Here is a 17698-nt window from a genome sequence, read left to right on the forward strand (position 1 = left end):
CCGAGGCCCTAACGCTGGCCCAGGTTTGAGTCCCGGCTCTGCCTCCTGCAGGACGCGGTGCCTGCAGCCGCTGAGGACTTCTCTGGTCCTCAGTTTCCTCACCTGAAGAGTGGAGGCAATCATAGTATTGGATCCTTGTGTGGATTAAACAGAGATGCTTAGGGCTCCAAATTGTGCCCGGCACGGAGAAGCTCCTGGTATGCCCATAACACAGATGGAGAGACCGAGGAACAGAGAGGTCTGTAACTGATCCAAGGCCACACAGCAATGGTGGGGCCAGGATCTGGACCCCGTGCTCTCACCCGCACCCACATTCCAGCAGCTGAACAGCTCAGCCCTCGACTTGGGGTGCCGTGCGGGCGTTACAGCACCAGAAAGAATGTCACAGTCAGCATCAGACATTGCTGCTCTGAATGAGGCACGAGGCACAGAGCAGCTGGCACAACAGAGAAGCCCCCCCATCTAGGGAATTTCTGTGCTGGGCTGGGGAGGGGGACACGGACGACAAACAGGCAAATCAGCAGATGGACAGATGGCTCGATGGATGAGGAGGCTGAGACGGGTGATGGGGCACACTACGGCCTCTCTGAGGAGTGACACTTTTGCAGAGAGGGAACGACTAGGAAGACGGAGTGGACAGTCCAGCAGGCGGAGGGCAGGGCGAAGGTCGGAGGTGGGGGCAAGGTTGGGGCCTGGGGGGTCAGACAGGAGCCCGGAGCTGGGTGCCGGGTCCGCCTGGGGTCAGACTTCCTCTGCCGTGTCCTGGGAGGGTTTAAGCACCAGCAGGGGCGGCCTGATGGCAGCTCTGGGGGGGGGGGCGAGCTTCCCTGGAGAGGCACAGAGCTTTGGCGCCGTCTGCCCTGGGGGGATCCCATCCTTCCAGCCAGAGCCCCGGCTCGGCTACGGACTGTCCTCAGACCGTCCACCCGGAGAGGACAGCGAAGGCCAGCTTGAGTGTCATCAACAAGATGGTTATCACTGAGTCCTGACGCCAACGCCCAGCGCAGGGCCCGCCTCGGTGCAGGTGGGAGGGGACGCCGCGGGGGGCGGAGGGGGGGAAGAGACGCCATCCAGAGCTGAGGGTCAGCCCCGCCCTGCTGCAGCCTCAAGGTCAGCCTTCCACTCCCAAACCTTTTACAGGGGAAGCTCTACGCCCCGCACCGCCCCCCTACAGCCTCTCTTGCCCGTCTCCCCCAGCCTCCGCCCTGGCCCTGGCCCCAGGGGCTCGGCAGAGGAACTCAGATGGTTCATCTCTTCCCATGAAGTGCCAGCCTAGCAGCGGGAGAGCCCAGCACTTGCTGGAGAGATTTCCCGTCAGGAGGAGCAGGGTAAATTGCCACCTGCTCCCTCGCTCTGTGGCTTGTCACTTCCAGTTTAACGAGACCCCAGGTGACGCAGCAGCCAGCCTACCTCGCGCTGACTGCCAAGCTTCCTTTCCTTTTCCATCTGTCTCCTGTCTCCCCTCTCCGCCAGGGTACTGTCCTGAGCAGCGGGGGCTCTGCGGGCAGCTCTGCCTCCCACACCCTGTGAGACCCCAGCCAGGGCCGGCTCCTGGGCCTCTGCTCCCTGCAGCGCAACATGGGCCAGTGGGCCCAGCTCTCAGGCTGCAGGCGATGTCTCCTTGCCCCTGTCAGGGGACCCAGATCCTTCATACTCACCAAGCCCTGACAGGCAAACTGGGACGGGCCCTGCCCCTGCCCCTGCCCCTGCCCAGGATGCCGGGTGCCCCTCGGGGCCTCAGTGTCGCTGTCCCTGGGGGGCTCGTGTCCCTGCCCCTGCTCACAAGCTGAGCTCTCTCCCTCTGGCCAGGCCAGATTCTACTGAACTCTCCTGGGCCAGCCAAAGGCCTGGGCAAGGACTAGAAACTTCTGGGAGTAAAGCCGGTGCCTCTGAGCCCTGGGCCAACACCTACATCCTTGAATACCAGCTTCCAACATAGAAGTAAGGGGTGGAGGCAAGCATGTGTGGCTGGGTGAGTGCGTGGTCCCACTCCTGCAGCTCATCCCTTCTTGTACCTTGTCCCTTCCTGCAGCTCATCCCTTTCTGAAGCTTGTCCCCTTCTGCAATTCATCCCCTCCTGCAGCTCATCCCCAACTGCAGTTTGTCCCCTCCTGTAGCTCATTCCTTCCTGAAGCTTGTCCCTTCCTGCAATGTGCCCTCCTCGTGCTCCTATAAGCCTTACTACCCCAGGGTGGGGACGTGGGGGTGGGAGGCAAGAACAGGACTCAGAAGAGACAGGCCTGCCCATCGACCACCAGCAGCCCACTTCTCCCTGCCTCAACGTCCTCATCTGTCAGACAGGGCTGGGCGCGCCTCCTTGAAGAGGTGGCAGGAGTTAAATGAGGGACTGTGGCTGCCTTTCCACCCAGGGTGCTGCTCATCACAGGCACTTAGGGAGCAGCCGCTCCACACCAGGCTCGGGACTGGCTGCCCAGGCGCCCTGCTGGAGCACGCAGGAGGTACGATAACTGTGGACACATCGAGTGCTTGCCGTATGCTGCCATGTTCAGACTGTTCCCATGTTAGCTCATGTCCTTCCATCAAGCCTATAGCAAAGCATCTTTTCTCATCCCCAATTCACAGGGCAGGACAGGAGCTGCGTCTACTGGTACCCACACTCCTTCTGCAGCATCTGGCACATTCTCTGGTGCTCATAGGGTTTGTGGAGTAATATAATGACTGAGCAGCATCTTTTCCCTGTCAAGAACAAAATGAAATGGAATATTATGCAGCCCTAAAAAGGAGGGAAATTCTGACACACGCTACAACACGGGTGAACCTTGAGGACATGCGGCTAGGTGAAATAAACCAGTCACAAAGGGACAAATCCTGTATGATTTCGCTCATGTGAGGTCCCTAGAGGAGTCAAATTCTGGGAGACAGAAAGCAGAAGGTGGGTGCCAGGGGCTGGGGGCAGGGGGTGGGGAGTTGTATTTAATGGGGACAGAGTTTCAGTTTGGGAAAATGAGAAAGTTCCAGAGATGGATGGTGGTGGCGGTGCACAGTGAAGCAAATGCACTTAATGCCAGTGAACTGTACACTTAAAATGTTCGCGTGGCCTCACAGTGTCTTCCTGCCCTTCTCCGCCTCCTTCGAGTCCTCGCCCCAAACACCACTTCTTCCAGGAAGCCCCCTCTGACTTCCTGATCCAGGAGATGCAGGTGGCCCTTGCAGCGGCGGGATGCAGGAAGCACAGGGCAGGGAGAGGGTCTTGGCGTCCTGAGTCCAATGTCCTGGATGAACCCCAGCTGGACCACTTCTCTGAGCCTCTGTTTCTCCATGTGAAAATGGGATGAAAATTCAGACCCTGAAGGGAGGGCTCACTGAAGACAAGTGTGGTGTGCTGCCCTGCAGGCGGGGACGCCGGGCTGCCTGCACGTCCCCCGCCCCCAGCCAGCCTCCAGGGCCCGAGGCTGCCGGGATCCCCGGAGTGCCCCATGAGAGAGTCCCAGGGCGCTGGGCCCTGCTGGCTGCATCCTGCCTGTTCCCTTCTCCACTGGGCACCGAGTCCAGGGCTCAGAACACATGCGTCCCCCAGCCCAGGCAGCATGGCCAGGTGTGCATGCGAGGAGCCAGCTGATCAGGAGTGCTTGCTCCCAACTAGCCATTCTGCTCTAGTCACAAGCAGAAGCTTGGGGGGGGTCTCTGACAGCCTGCATGAGGTTGTGCGGACACCGTGCTGACAAAGGCCACCTCTCCAGCCCACTGGAACATGGCCAGCAGCCTGAAAACTGGGTCAGGAAGTTTCCTGTTCCCTGTAGGTGTCATTGAGAGCCGTCCACAGGGGACCGGAGGCAGCTCCGCCCCGTCCGTCTCCCCAGGCCCTTCATGCGCTGAATCTCACCAGAAGGCGGAAGGGTCCCTGGCCGGCCCTCAGGCCTGGCTGTGGACAGTCTATGAGTAATAAGGCGGTAGACACTCAGATGGGGAGGCGACAGCGGCGACATCACGTGGTCTGGGAGGCCCAGGCTGCGGATGGCCAGTCTCCAGCGCAAAGAGGGAAGGGGCTGCCCAGCATCCAACATCTGGCCATCGTCAGAGCCAAGATTGCGCTCAGGCGAGTCGAATACAATCCCGGGGATGTAACAAGTGGCCGCTGCGTCTGTACAGACATGGTCTGAGCTGTCAGAACGGCGAGGACCCCAGGCACTGCGGAGTCTACTCCACTCTACACATGGGGAAACTGAGGCCTGGAGGTGAGAAGCGACTTACCAAAGGTCTCATGGTGAGGCCCTGACAGAGCTCAAACGGACCCGTCCCTGCCTCCCGGTGAATGAAAGAAACCAGCCACGTGTCGGACGGGTCGGCGGAGAAGCAAGGGAGGCGACGCTGGAGGCGGACGGGGCAGAGCCAGCGAGGCCCAGCACCCTTGGGTCAGGAGTTCTGGCTGATTCTCGCAGCCGCCTCCCCCGCTGTGAACGTGGTGGACGGGAGGAGAGCCAGCCACGAGGACACCTCGATGTCTGGCTCAGACAACCAGGGGACGGTGGGGGACGGGGCGGGAGCACAGGACTGTCCGAGACGTGGCTAATGAGACGCCAGGTGGAGGTGCCGAGCAGGGGGCTGGATGAGTCAGGATGCTGGCAGGGGACGCACTTGGGAGCCTCCAGCCTGTGAGGAGACCAGGAATGGGCTGACCAGGGAGTGTGTGTCATTAGCGGAGAAGAAAGCCAGCGACCAAGCCCTGGGCCACCAACGTTTAGGTGTTGGGGAGACGAGAGGCACCAGCCAAGGAGACTGACGGGGGGCAGCCAGGGAGGCGGAGAGAACCAGGCAAGTCGTGGTCCCTGGGGCGAGGGCAGCCGGTGCTTCACGAAGGAGGCAGAGAGCCGCGTGCCACTGAGAGGCCCAGGCGGGCGAGAGCTAGGAGGCGGCCACTGCGGTGGATGCCAGGAGGTGACTGGCGACCTCAACGAGAGCGCTCCCCACAGGGTGACAGGACGGCCACCAGATGGCTTGACGACTGCAGGGAGCAGGCAGGGGCCGGGGACAGCGCATCCCAGGACCTTGGCTGTGAAGGACACGGGAGGCGCGGCTGGACACCCGTGGCCCCTTTCTGTGCGCGGCCGGTAGCACAGCGTACTCGTGTGCGGCTGGATCAGTCCGGGAAAGAGGGAGCCTGGGTGAGGCAGGAATGGAGGAGGGAGCGAGCTCAGGGAGGCTGGGTCTCTGTCGGGGGGCGGGGGGGAACAGGTCTCCGTTTTGCAGAGATGGGTGTGTGGGCGGTGAGGGACCAGCCTAGCCCGGTGACTTCTAGCTCCTCAGTGGGAAGGAAGCGAGGTCACCGCTGAGTGTAGGACGTGGAGGAGGGAGGGGAAGGTGTGAAGCAGGCCTTGTGGACGCGGGTTCCCATCACTTGTTCTCACTCCCACACGCACCTACAGGCTGGGGTGCCCTCCTTCTTCCAGAATTAAGTCCGACGCATTCTGGATTGTCTTCACGTGACATCTCGCAATGTCTTTCCCAAGCAGGGTAAACGGGTCTCATACTTCTGCACGTGTGACACAAAACGATGGCAGCACAGCCTCCCTCACTGGGGGCACCGGTGGCGTCCGACATCACCGTGTGGCCAGCAGCGCGATGACAAACACACAGTCATCTCTGTGCGCCTGTCGAGTATTTTATATGCGAGACCCTAACAAGTGGAGTTTCCACTCAAACGGGTGTGCACGTGGATGATTTTGGTCCCGCTGGCCTTGCAGAAAAGCAGGGCCTCCTCACACCCGCATCGTAAGGCAAGGAGCGCCGGCCCCCCGGCAGCCAACGTCACCACTCGTCTTCGCTGGCACCAGACGAGTGAGATCCAACGTGGGGTTGTTTTAATTTTCAGTTCCCTGATCCCTAGTGCTGTCAAACACGTTTTCTTTATTTTTCTCTTCTTCAATATTTTACCCATTTTTCTGCTACTTGTGTTTTTCTCGTTGCCTTCCAGCACTCTCTGCAGAGAAGGCTATTAAGCTTTTGTTATTTGTGTGGCAAATGCTCTCTCTTCCTCCAGCGGATGTCTTTTTACTTTGTTTCCATTCTTTGCTGCGGAGTTTTCTGCTTCTGTGCAGACGATGTTGTCAGCCTCTCTGTAGCGGGCACTGCGGGTGCCACCCAGCTGCTCCTCGGGCCGCCTGCTTGTCGCGCCTGTTGTCCCTCCGCTGCACCTCTGGGGAGAGCCCCCTTTTGACGGGAAGAGCTGTCTCTCTCTGTGGCTCTCCCCTCCCGGCGGGCTGCCGAGGACTGACGGCTGAGGCAGAGACGCAGAGGCCCAGCCCAACTGCCTCAGGTTGGGACACCTCTGAAGGCGTCCCCAGCCCCGAGCTCCCCACAAGACTGGCAGGGCTAGCTGTCCCTCTGCCTGATCCTCCGCCCTTCCCGACAGAGGCACCGTCTTTAACAAAGGACCACAGAGCCAGTGGCCTGAAACAACAGAAATGCGTTCTCTCCGGGTTCTGGAGGCCACATTCCCAAATCAAGGTGTCTGCGTGTTGTGCTCCCTCCCCACAGTGGAGGGGAGGGTCCTTCCTCTCCTTCCCACTCCCAGTGGCTCCGTGGTGCCCCTCGGCTCGTGGCCGCGTCCCTCCAGTCTCTGCCTCTGTGGCCACAGGACCTTCTCTTCTCCGTCTGTCTTCTCCTCTTCTGTTTCTTATAAGGACACTTGTCATTGGATTTAGGGCCCATCTGGATAATCCAGGATGGTTTCATCTACAGATCCCTAACTTCATTACACCAGCAGCAACCCCTTTTTAAAACAAGGTCACAGTCACAGGTTTCAGGGGTCAGGATGTGGACAGGTCTCTTGGGAGCCACCGTTCAATCCGTTTCAGGCACCTGCAAGAGGCCCCTCCCACCCCGCCTTCTCTGCTGAATCTCCGTCTCGGTTTCAGGGAACCCAACCCAAGTCGCCGCTCCTCCCTCAAACCTTTGGGACTAAGGGAAGCTCTGGAGGGTCCAGGCACTCGTCATTCTGGCTGCGTGAATTTGGGCAAGTCCCCTCCTCTCTCGGGGCCCCAGGTTCCCGGCTTTTGATGAAGCAGTTGTGCTAGACGCTCCCCAGGGATTTTCTGGCCGCCTGTGATCTGACAAGGCCCACACCCGCCAGGATCGTCCGACACTTGGGTCTTCAGCAGCTCCTGGGAGCGAGACCCTCTTCCCTGGGGGGTGGGACTGGACAGCAGAAATGCCCTGAGGCCTGGCGCCCGGAAAGCCAGCTGGCTCAGAGAACTAAGGCCAGGCTCCTCCCAGCCCCCGCCCGGTGCCCCAGAATAGCTCTGATGTCATTCATAATTGTCCCTTTCTCCCACAATGAAAGCCACCAAGCGAGAAAAAGGGGTTTCTTTTCTAAAATTGCTTTTCCGCTTTCTTTGACAGAGACTGCGGTGGCCGTGCGTAATTAATTCATGGCCTGGTGAGCGGCGGGTCAGCCACTCCGGCTGGGAGACAAAGCTCTAGAGAAAAGTCGGCTGAAAATGAAATCGCTCAGACGCCGACGCCGGGACCTGCGCTGCTCGCAGACCGGAATAAATACAGACAAATCCTGGCTCGGGAACGCGGCCTCGCTGGCGGTGGAGAGGGAGGCCCCAGGGCTCTGACCCGCTCCGTCAGCGCAGAGACCCAAATAAGTCCAACCACAGGGAAGCTTTGAAGGTTTTCCTGAGATTTCTCAGGCCCCCAGAGGCCTGGAGACAGGTGTCAAGCCCACAGTGGAGGCGAGATTTTCTGGGTGGTGGAATACAAGTAGCTTCGTTGTGGTGCCCTGGTCTGCGGCCAGCTTTCTAGGTGACCTTGCGCGAGGCGGGCTGAGGCTCATGGTCCTCTTCTGCAAAGCGGGATCCCAATTCCTAAATTGCAAATCGATTATAAGGACCAAGGATCTGCTTCGAAAAATCTGATCCCTTTTCTCCAGCAATTACGGGGAAGGACTTGAGCCTGAGGGGTCGCTGGTGATGTGCGGAGCCCCGAGAACAAGGCAATTCTGTGTAATATGGAAAACCGGAACCCCCCCAACCACCATCCGGGGGGCCTGTTAGGAAAAGTGTAGACCATTCATGTGACGGAGGACTGTGCAACCAATAAAAATCACTTTGCAGATAAATATTACAGCTATGAGAAAAGCAGTTAAGACACTGGGGATGGTGTCCCTGTCACAGAGCATCCCATCAGGAGAGGGGACACAGACGTGGAAGCGACAAAGGCAGTGTGGCCAGGGCTGGGGGCAGCCCCTCACCACCCCCTGGAGCTCGAATCTGCGGACCTTTCCGGGAGAACAACCTTGGAAGCCCCAGAACTGGGTCTAAGCTTTTCAGTGATTTTTTTTTTTTTTCCCTTATTTGATATGGGGGTGGGGAGAGGGCAATGGAAGAAGATCTGGGTTTTAGAGATAATAATAGCTAACATTTCCTAGTGTTTACTAGGTGCCAGGCACGGTGCTAATGCTGTACACACTGCATTTCAATAACTCCAAGATGACGTCAATTGTAAGGCACCTGTATTTTACGTACCACCAAGAATTTTAAAAATACTGACAAACTGTGACCCACCATTAATCCAGGTGCATTGTGATTTCAGAGGTGGTAAAAGGTGAATCCTAGAATCAAGCAAATATCCTTGATTAACTCATCTAGTCTTCACAACTGCCCTTAAGGCAGGAGCTGTCACCCCCATTGGACAGATGGGAAGACCAAGGCAGAGAGACGTCAACGCCTGCCAGGTCGCTTAGGTGTCAGAGCTGGGACTTGACCCAGGGCCGTCTGGGTCCCTGCTGTGCAACTTCCCTCAAAGGCACCATGACGACACTGGGGCAGAGAATCAGGGGTGCGATGGGGACAGAGGAGGCGCGTTAGGGACCCGGGCAGCAGGCGGGGAGTCGGGGAGAGACAGTGTGGCCACTTCCTCCTCAGCGTCCCCCCTCTTCTCCCTCTGCTCAGGGTTAGGGTTAGGGGTTAGGGTTAGGGTCAGGGCTCCAGGGTCAGGGCTCCAGCCTTCCCACGGGAGAGGTTCGCCCGCCCGTCGCCTGGGGGTCCCCTGCACACAGCTGTGGGCTGCTTCCCACCAGAGCTGACGTTTCTCTCTCGGATTCTTTCAGAGCTGGAACACTTCAGCAGGGCTGGAAAACCACTTTCATCTCAAATGTCCACCCTAATCAATCCTCAGAGGCTGCCTGGGACTGTGTTGAGAAGGATTCTGAAGCCCAGCGGGGACCCAGTGGGAAAGCCTGGGGCACTGTCTCCGAGGGCACCAGTGGAAGAGAGGTGGCACAAGTGCCAGGCGTCTTCCAGGCCTGGGCCAGGGAGAAGCTGGAGCGCCATTAATGGAGGAGGACCACCCGAGACCCCCACAACATGCCCAGGAAAAGCTATGGTCTCCCCAGGATCGAGCTTATGCCCTTAGCTTCTCCGGAGCCCAGGCTTCACCAGCTGAGCCGAGACCTTGGGAGGAGGCGAGAATGGGGGCCGTCCAGAGTGGTCAGGGGTCCACAGCCTGGGGCTTCTGGAACCCTGGAGGAGGCAGGGGCGCCCCGCAGCACTCAGGCTCGTGCCTCAGATCACACTGTGCGGAGTCGGCTGGCCCCGGGAATTATTCCACCTCTATAATTAGCTCAAAGTTCCCCGCTGCAAATGAGGAGGACGACGTGGGGGGTGAGGGTGAAGCGGCGTGACAGACGGCTTGACTCACACCCAGAATGCCCGGCAGCAGGAGCGGCTCCCTTCTGGTCCTGGGCGAGCTGCCCCCTGAGTGTAAGGCGCCGGTCGGCTCCAAATCGCCACCGCTTCTCGTTCCACGCCCACGACGCCCCCGGAGATGGGCATCGTCACTGCCGCCCTCACGCCTGACACGGGAGAAATAAGCTCAGAGACAAGGTGGCTTTCTGAAGCAGAGGGAGGATTGGAACCCAGGACCAATCGACATCCACGCCCCCACACCCTCGGTGCTGCCCACTGCCTCGCACTCCTCCCAGACAAGGGCCCAGGAGGTGGTCATTGCAGAAGCTGGCTCTCTAGAACATTCTAGAAAATGGCTTTTAGGAGACACACTTTCCTCTTTAGGGAAGAGCTGGAATTTTTTGAGGATGGACAGACTTTCAAGGGTTCCTGGGCAGTCCTGAGGTCTGTGTCCACACCCCCCACGTCCACCCTCCCCCCGCCACCAGGCCACAGTAGAAGATAAAGGGCCAGGATGGAGGGAGACCTCTGGGTCCCCCTGCCCCCCAGATCTAGAGGGTCTTGGGCCAGGATCAGGCTTAATAGCAAGTGAGATTTTCTATTTCCCGACTGCCTCTGGGAACAGAGGAAAACAAATATCAATTACGGGCAGAATTGTCAGTTGGAAGAAAGCTGTCGCTCTCGATTTAGAATTTACAAACAGTTAATTAAGCCACAACAAGGAACGACGTGGGAGGGAGCAGGGTGCTGAGCGGGGAGGAGGGGGGCAGTGGAGCGCTGCTCCGGGGGCCTCCCAGCCTAGGCACACAGCGAGTCGCCTGGGCCCCTCTGATAGCGGCCAGCCGCTCCCAGCAGTTTTTATGTAACTAGTTGGGGGTAGGGAGATGGGGAGAACACAGGCAGCAGCATGTAAGTTCTCCAGTGATTTCTCTGTGCAGCCGGGGCTGACGACACAGAAGGAAGCTCGATGGACTGAAGAGCTGCCCACTGCCAGCTGTGCCAGGCCTGCCTGCTTCCCCTCCCTTCGCATCCTCCAGGGGCCCCACTTGAATCCCTTCCTCGAGGCTGCACCCCTATGTGGGCTACAGGGATGTAACAGCCTGTCCTGGCTTCCTGACCTCATGGCCTTGACCCCTTCAGTCACTCACGGCCCTGGGACCGGGGACTCTGAGCCCAGCTCCAGGCCTGGACCCCGGGTCTTCCCTGGGTCTCTTGTGTTTCAGGTCTGGCTGTGGGACCTCCCGCTGTTTCCGCTGTCCTGGGCCCGGCGGTTGGAGCATTATGAGGCTTTTGACAGACACGGCCCGAACAGGGAAGGTGTCTGTTTTGTTCCATCTGGAGGAAAAAGAGCGAGAGCATGGGGTGAGGGGGGGGGCCTGCTGATGGAGGCGGCAGTGTGGCAGACGGCAAAAGGCGGCCAGAAGGCGTGAGGCACGGAGGTCCCTCCCTTCTCTTTCAAGGAAAATGACTCTCCATTCAGGAAATATCCACCAAGAGCCTAAGGGTGCCAAGCAAGTGTCAGAGGGCGGGGAGGAGTCCATTAAAATCTTCACCCCAAGCCAAGTGTGCCAGGCCTGTGCCAGGCCAAGGGCAAGACAGGGAGGATGACAGACCCGCTCCCACTTCCTCGGGAGGAGGTTCTCTTTGGGGAGACAAGGAATAAACAAATAAGTCTGTTAATCAGCATGACAACTGCAGATGGCAATCAGCGCCATAAAGAAAATAAGTGATGGGGGGTTGGGGAGCACCGTGGATGTGTTACACAGACCCGGCAAGGGAGCACCCTCTGAAGAGGTGACTGTGAACTGAGACCTGAGTAAGAAAAGGAGCCAGTCACGCAGAGATCGGGTGTCAGAACATCCTGGCAGAGGGAACAGGTGCAAAGTCCCTGAGGCAGCAAAGAGCTTGATGTCCTTGAAGGACGAAAGGAGCGTCTTTATGTGGGAGTCAAATGAAGGTGGCGAGCGAAAGGTGAGATCTGAAGGGACAGGGGGCTATAGAGCCTTGCAAATGCAATAAGGAATTTGAATACTGTTCTCCTTAGAATCAGAGGCCAGGGAATGATTGAAAGATGGAAGGAAGAGACTCGGGATTTCTGCATTTGGCCCAGACAGAATGACCGGCACTGGGCGATCCGTTCCAGCGTCGACAACTGTGAGCTGGAGCAGGTGACTCCTCGCAGGCAGGGGGCAGCAGCCAGCGCGAGACCGTGACCCTTGGAAGAAGGAAGGCCCACAGCGGGAGCCCACGGTCCCTGGTTCTCTCTCAGGGGATAATTTCCTGGGCACAGCACAGGGGCCCGGGCCCCGGTGGAGCTCAGTGGCCATGGAGAGCTGAGAGGACAGCAGTCAGAGGTCAGGGCAGCTGAAGTGGCTGCACCAGCAGATAAGAAGCCAGAGGGGAGCTGTGCAGAGAGGGGCCCTGGGAGTCAACTTGGGGGTCTCCCGGGGAGTCCGTGGCTGAGGGATGAGCTGTACGTGCTCAGAGCAAGACCAGCCAAGGCTCTCAGAGAGTGGGCTCTGTGGGACTGAAGGCAAAATAGAAACACGAAAATTTTGAGCTGAGCCGGGGGAAGAGTGGGGCCAGGGAACCCTGAAATTCCGGTCTTGCTAGAATGCAGACTTTCTTAGGGCTGGCCTCCCGCTGAGAGCCCAGAGAGGGCAGGTCTTAGCAGTAGGGAGCAGGTCTGAGTGGAAGCGCCACACTAGACCCCTCCTGACGAAGCCTAAACCGAGCCCTTGAAAGATCCACAAGGAAAGCAGAGCTCAGAGGGAATTCCTGCCAACTGAGAGATGCCACGGTGTCTCCACACCCACGCGGACGGAGCAGGAACCAAGTCCGTATAGTTCAAAGGGATCCTCTAGTGACTTAACTGCCCGTAAAACCAGAAGCACCCTTCAGAGGAAGATAGCGAAATCCAGAATCCTTCAATAGGTTATCCACGGTGCCAGCATGCAGTCAGAAAATCCCAACACACAAAGAAACAGGAGTGTGCAATTGACAGTCAAGGGAAAAGCGGTCCCTAGAAACAAAACTTGAGATGGCCCGGATGCCGGGTTCAGAAGACAAGGCTTTAAAGGAGCCGTGATAAATACGTACAAAGAATTAAAGGAAAAACATGTAAGAAGGGAAAGGATATGGTGTTAGTGAGTGAACAAACAGGAAATCCCACCAGAAGAATGAAAACTGTTAAAAAAAACAAGTGCAAACTCTAGAACTCAAAAGTCCAACAACTGCAATAAAAATTCCCTGGAAAGGTGTCACAGTGTGTTAGAGGTGATGGGGGTGAAAGACAGGGACCTTAAAAATAGACCAATAAAAATTATCCAAACCTAAGAGAAGAGATTGATTGATTGATTGATTTTGAGGAAGATTAGCCCTGAGCTAACATCTGCTGCCAATCCTCCTCTTTTTGCTGAGGAAGACTGGCCCTGAGCTAACATCCATGCCCATCTTCCACTACTTTATATGTGGGACTCCTGCCACAGCATGGCGTGCCAAGCGGTGCCATGTCCGCACTTGGGATCGGAACCGGGGAACCCTGGGCCGCTGAGAAGCGTGGAATGTGCACACTTAACCGCTGCACCACCAGGCCGGCCTGAGATTTTTTTGAATGAAGAAAAATGACCAGGCAGAGAAAGGACAGTCTTTTCAAGAAATGGTGCAAGGTTGCTTGGACCTTGCCCCATTCTGGCCGCTGGGCTCCTGCAGGGGCTGTGCTGCTCCCCGTCCCCTGCAGCCCCATCAGGGCTGGACGACCCTGACTGAGCTGGGGTGGGTTCAGGACAGGGCAGGCATGAGCTGCAGGGGGGCCACCTGTGCGGGGGTCCAGGGCGGCAGGAGCCTCCAGGGTGAGGAGGACGGATCCTCTTCTAAGCCACCAGGGCTGTGTGTCTTCCCTCTCCCTCCATGCCATCAGGTTGGCAATAAATCTCTATTACTCGCTATGTGCCAAGCGTCGTGGTCATCGCTGAGCACAGAGCAGTGAGCCAGACAGACCGGGGCCCTGCTCGCTTGGCCAAACCTTCCAGAATGGGGGTGACCCACAAGTAAACAGATGAGCTGCTTATGACGGTGATGGATGCCGGTGTGCTCGGGGGTAAAAGCAAACACCACACCTGGCAGATGGGAAGCCCTGGCCATTCTCGCTCAGAAGGGGTTTAAAGGCACAAGGGCGGGTCCCCCGTGAAGTTTCAAGAGCCCACGCATGGCCATGAGGCACGGAGCTGGACCAGAGCCCCCAGGACTGTGCTCAAAGCCACTGAACCACTGAGATGGGAAGGGGTGGATGGGACGGCTGGAGAGCGTGCACTGTGTCTGAGGAAGGGCTGCCTCGGTAGACAGTGAGCTCCCCATTACAGGAGGTGTGCGAGCATTCACCACCCACAGGGAGGCTGCTGAAGGGACTGGAGTGGCACAAAGGGACAGAGAGAGGCTGAGACACTGGGGCAGGTGGAGACGGGGCATCCACCTCTGACCCTCATGGCCTTGGTTTTCTCCACTGTGAAATGGCAGGCAGGGCGGGGCGCTCATCCCCAGACCCACCGGAGGCGGGACGCCCTCTGACCCACGGCCAGAGGGGCCGACGCACCGCAGCCTTCGTTTACCATCGCCTCCAGGAGGCGGAGTCTGCAGCCCACTGTTCCGTCCACTCCACGGGGCAGGTCAGGGGGCCTCCTCCTCAGACCCCTCGGTCCCCAGGCCCCAGTGTCCCCAAGCACCCTCGAGATAATCTTGCCCACCTGTGGGTAGGCGAGGTCAACGTCCACCCTCCCTCTCCCAGTTCCTCCTCACAGAACTCGCCATCCCACAGAGGGGCCAGGCAGGCGCCAGGGACCAGAGGGGATCAGGCTGGGCTCCTCATGAGGGAGAAGGCAGAAAGGGGCAGATGGATGGGAGCTCGGAGCCGGGAGGGCTCCCTGGAGGAGGGGGTGGCCTATCTCCCTTCCTCTCTCTCCTCTTTTCTAGGATCACCAGCTGGCTGTGCCTCTCAGGGTTTCTCTGTCACCTCTTCCTCGCCTCTCTGTTGCAGCCTCTCTCTTGTGCCCCCCTCTCTATCTGTCTCCCAACCTCCTTCCCCTGCCACCATCTCTCTCTGTCTGGACGTCCCTCTCCATCTGTGAGTGTCTCTCCTTTCTTGCTGTGTTTCCATCTATCTTGCCCCCCCCCCCCCCCCCCCCCCCTCCCAGTGAGTGACAGGGCAACAAGACGGAGCCAGAATTAGACCAGCAGCTGGGAGGCCAACTGCCACTCTGTCTCTCTTCTCTGCTTGGGGCCTCCACCCCGGGGGAGTGGATTTCACAGCCCTTGGGAGAAGCGGGATCCTGTAGTGGAAACCCTGAATTAGACCTGGGTCAGAGGGCTGCAGCTGTCAAATCACAGACAGGTGGGCTGTGTCCTGGTTGGGGTGGGGTACCCCGGGGCAGCACACAGTGGCCCCCAGGTGCCCAAACACAGGGCAGACGGGACCCATGTGCAGGGGTGGGGTGCTCTGGTCTCTGTCCTTGGAGGGTGACCGTCTCCCAGGCTCCTCGGCCGCTCAGTCCAGAGCACAGACCCCGGATGCAGCCTGTGTCCTGTGAGCGGGGACAGGGTCCCGGGGCACAGAGAGGGGTGGGGGTTCTGCCCGCACGTGGAGTGGGCGAAGCAGATCAGGCTGGGAGGGGCCGGGCTGCAGACCCCAGAGGAGCCCTGAAGGAACCCCTCATCTGTAAACGGGGACAGGTCCTCCCTGGGGAGTCCCTTTACCCCCAATCTGCCCTCTCGTCCTTTCCACCTCACCCCTCGGGCTCTGCTCTCACGTCCCTGCTTCTGGGTGTCTGAAATCACGTGGCTTAAGCACTATGTGCGGCAAGCTCCTGAAGAGTGGCGGTCTCACCCACCGGACTCTCGCTGGGCCCCCGGCTCCCTGAGGAGAGCCGGCACACAGTAGGTGCGCCACAGGGTTTGCTGAATGCGAGGATGAATGAATGAAATGCATCCCTTCGCCAGAGGTTTACTGTCACCACCACCTGGTGTCGGCCGCATGCCCGCCCACAGGGAGGAGGGGACGGCAGTGCACACGCTCCTCTGGGCTCGGGGTGAGGGGAGTGACTCCCCCTGGACTGGAACTGTCAATGCAAATCCACAACAAAATTGAAATCTTTCCATAGTTACAGTTCGTAATCTCCCTGACTCACTCGGCTCGGGCTGTGAACATTCACCCACAATGGGAACGATTATTCCAAAAAGAGTTTAATGGCTGCCTAGTGTGACATCGCACAGATGGCCCCGATCCGCTGAACCCTTCCTGTGGAGAACCGTTCATTTGGCCAACGAACAGGGACCGAGGACCCTGGAGCCCTCGGAGCATAAGCGACGGTCCGTGCCTGGGCGAGTTTCCCCTCGATGGAAGAGACAGGTGTGCGCCCAGCAGGGACACGAAGCAGATTCTGCAGACGGGCGCCCTGCAGAACTGGAGGCTCCGGGGGGTAACTAGGGAGACCCCCTCGGAAGGGGCGTGGCGGGGGCAGCGGCTGTTCCAGACGCCGTCTTCCCCACCTCACTGGCCGTTCTGCCTCCCGGGTCGTGGCAGAGACTGCTGGCCTGGTCAGCTGCCCTGGGGGTGGACGGTCCTGGTTAAGGAGTGAGAGCCGGGCCCCTCCCCTGCCTCCGAGCAGCCCCAGGGCCTGGAGGAGGAGAAACGCTGATGCTGACGGCTGCAGCCACATCACAGCATCCAGGCCACCTGCCTGCTGTTCCCCAGGGGGGAGCTCGGGGGCAGGAATTCCCATCCCCAGCACTCCTGGGGCCCTGGGAGGCCAGCCAGCCAGTCCCCGGTGTACGGAGGAGGTGGCCTTGGGCCTGGGAGGCGGCCGGAGGAAGGGTGGGCGTCCCAGGCACAGGGGAGAGCTCCTCAAAGGAGGCGGTGGGGGAGGCAGGACACCGGGGGCCGAGTGTCCACAAGGGGCTGCGCCTGCTCCGTGCAGGACAGTTAGGCCCCGCTCCCTGCACAGAGGCTGCGGCCCACTGAGGCTGAGCGGCTGTGAGGGCTGAAGCTCGTTCAGCAAGAGCACGCAGGGAGGGGAGCCAGCTTCTCCCCTACGAGCTGACGGACAAGCAGACACTGATGGCCCCTGTGTGCCTGGGCCTTCCCCTGGTCATCGCAGCATGGCCTGTACTGGCCTCCTAGAGGGACAGCAAGGCCCAGGCAGGTCACAGGTGTGCTGGGGCCCCCAAGTGGAAACGGCCAGGACCGGGGTCAGCCCTCCCCTCAGACACCAGAGGGCTTTGGAGGGGGGTCCCACAGCCAAGCCCCAAAAGCCCACGAGTGGCCGTCTGGACTGCAAAGGCGATGACATGCCCGGCGCATGGGGGACAACAAATGGCAGGGAGCAGTGGGCGGGGGGCGGGAACAGCAGTGGGGGGCGGGTGCAACGCAGAGACCCAAAAAAGGGAACATTCCAGGGCACAGCTGTTGGACCAGGAGGCGGGATGGGGGTGAGGGGGACATGAGCCACCCCCCACCCCCACCCCCGGTGCAGCCACCTTCCGGCAGGGGGTGCTGGGCAGCCTCCCCTCCTTCCTAGGCCCTGGGCTCCACGTCCCTCCAATGGGGGGACTCTCAGAGACCCTGCGGGTTATTAGGGGACCAATAATGACATCAGGGGGTGGGCGTTTGTCCCCTGACTTATGAAGTATTTCCTGAGCACCTGCTATGGAACTGACACACCAGGGATGGTGATGGTGAACAAGACAGCGGGCCCCGGCCCCCGTGACCCCCGTCCAGTTGGGAGGAGCCCCCAATCAACAGCCATGGCTGTGTCCCGTTTCAGCCCATTCTCTGATCCCAGCCCTGCTCTGGACAGGAGTGCTCGCTGCCCTCTCTCATCTTCCAGATGGGGAAACTGAGGCAGCCTGGGGATGAGGGGAAAGCTGCCCTGCTCAAGCTGAATCCCAGCCTGGCTGCTGAGTCAGGGGCCGTCCCACCAGAGGGTCTCGGAGCTCCCCCCCCGCAACCCATCCAGGATGGCGCCTCTCAGATGAGAACACCGAGGACCACGTCCATT

This window comes from Equus quagga, chromosome 19 (assembly GCF_021613505.1).
Source record: "Equus quagga isolate Etosha38 chromosome 19, UCLA_HA_Equagga_1.0, whole genome shotgun sequence".
Classification (NCBI taxonomy): Eukaryota; Metazoa; Chordata; class Mammalia; order Perissodactyla; family Equidae; genus Equus; species Equus quagga.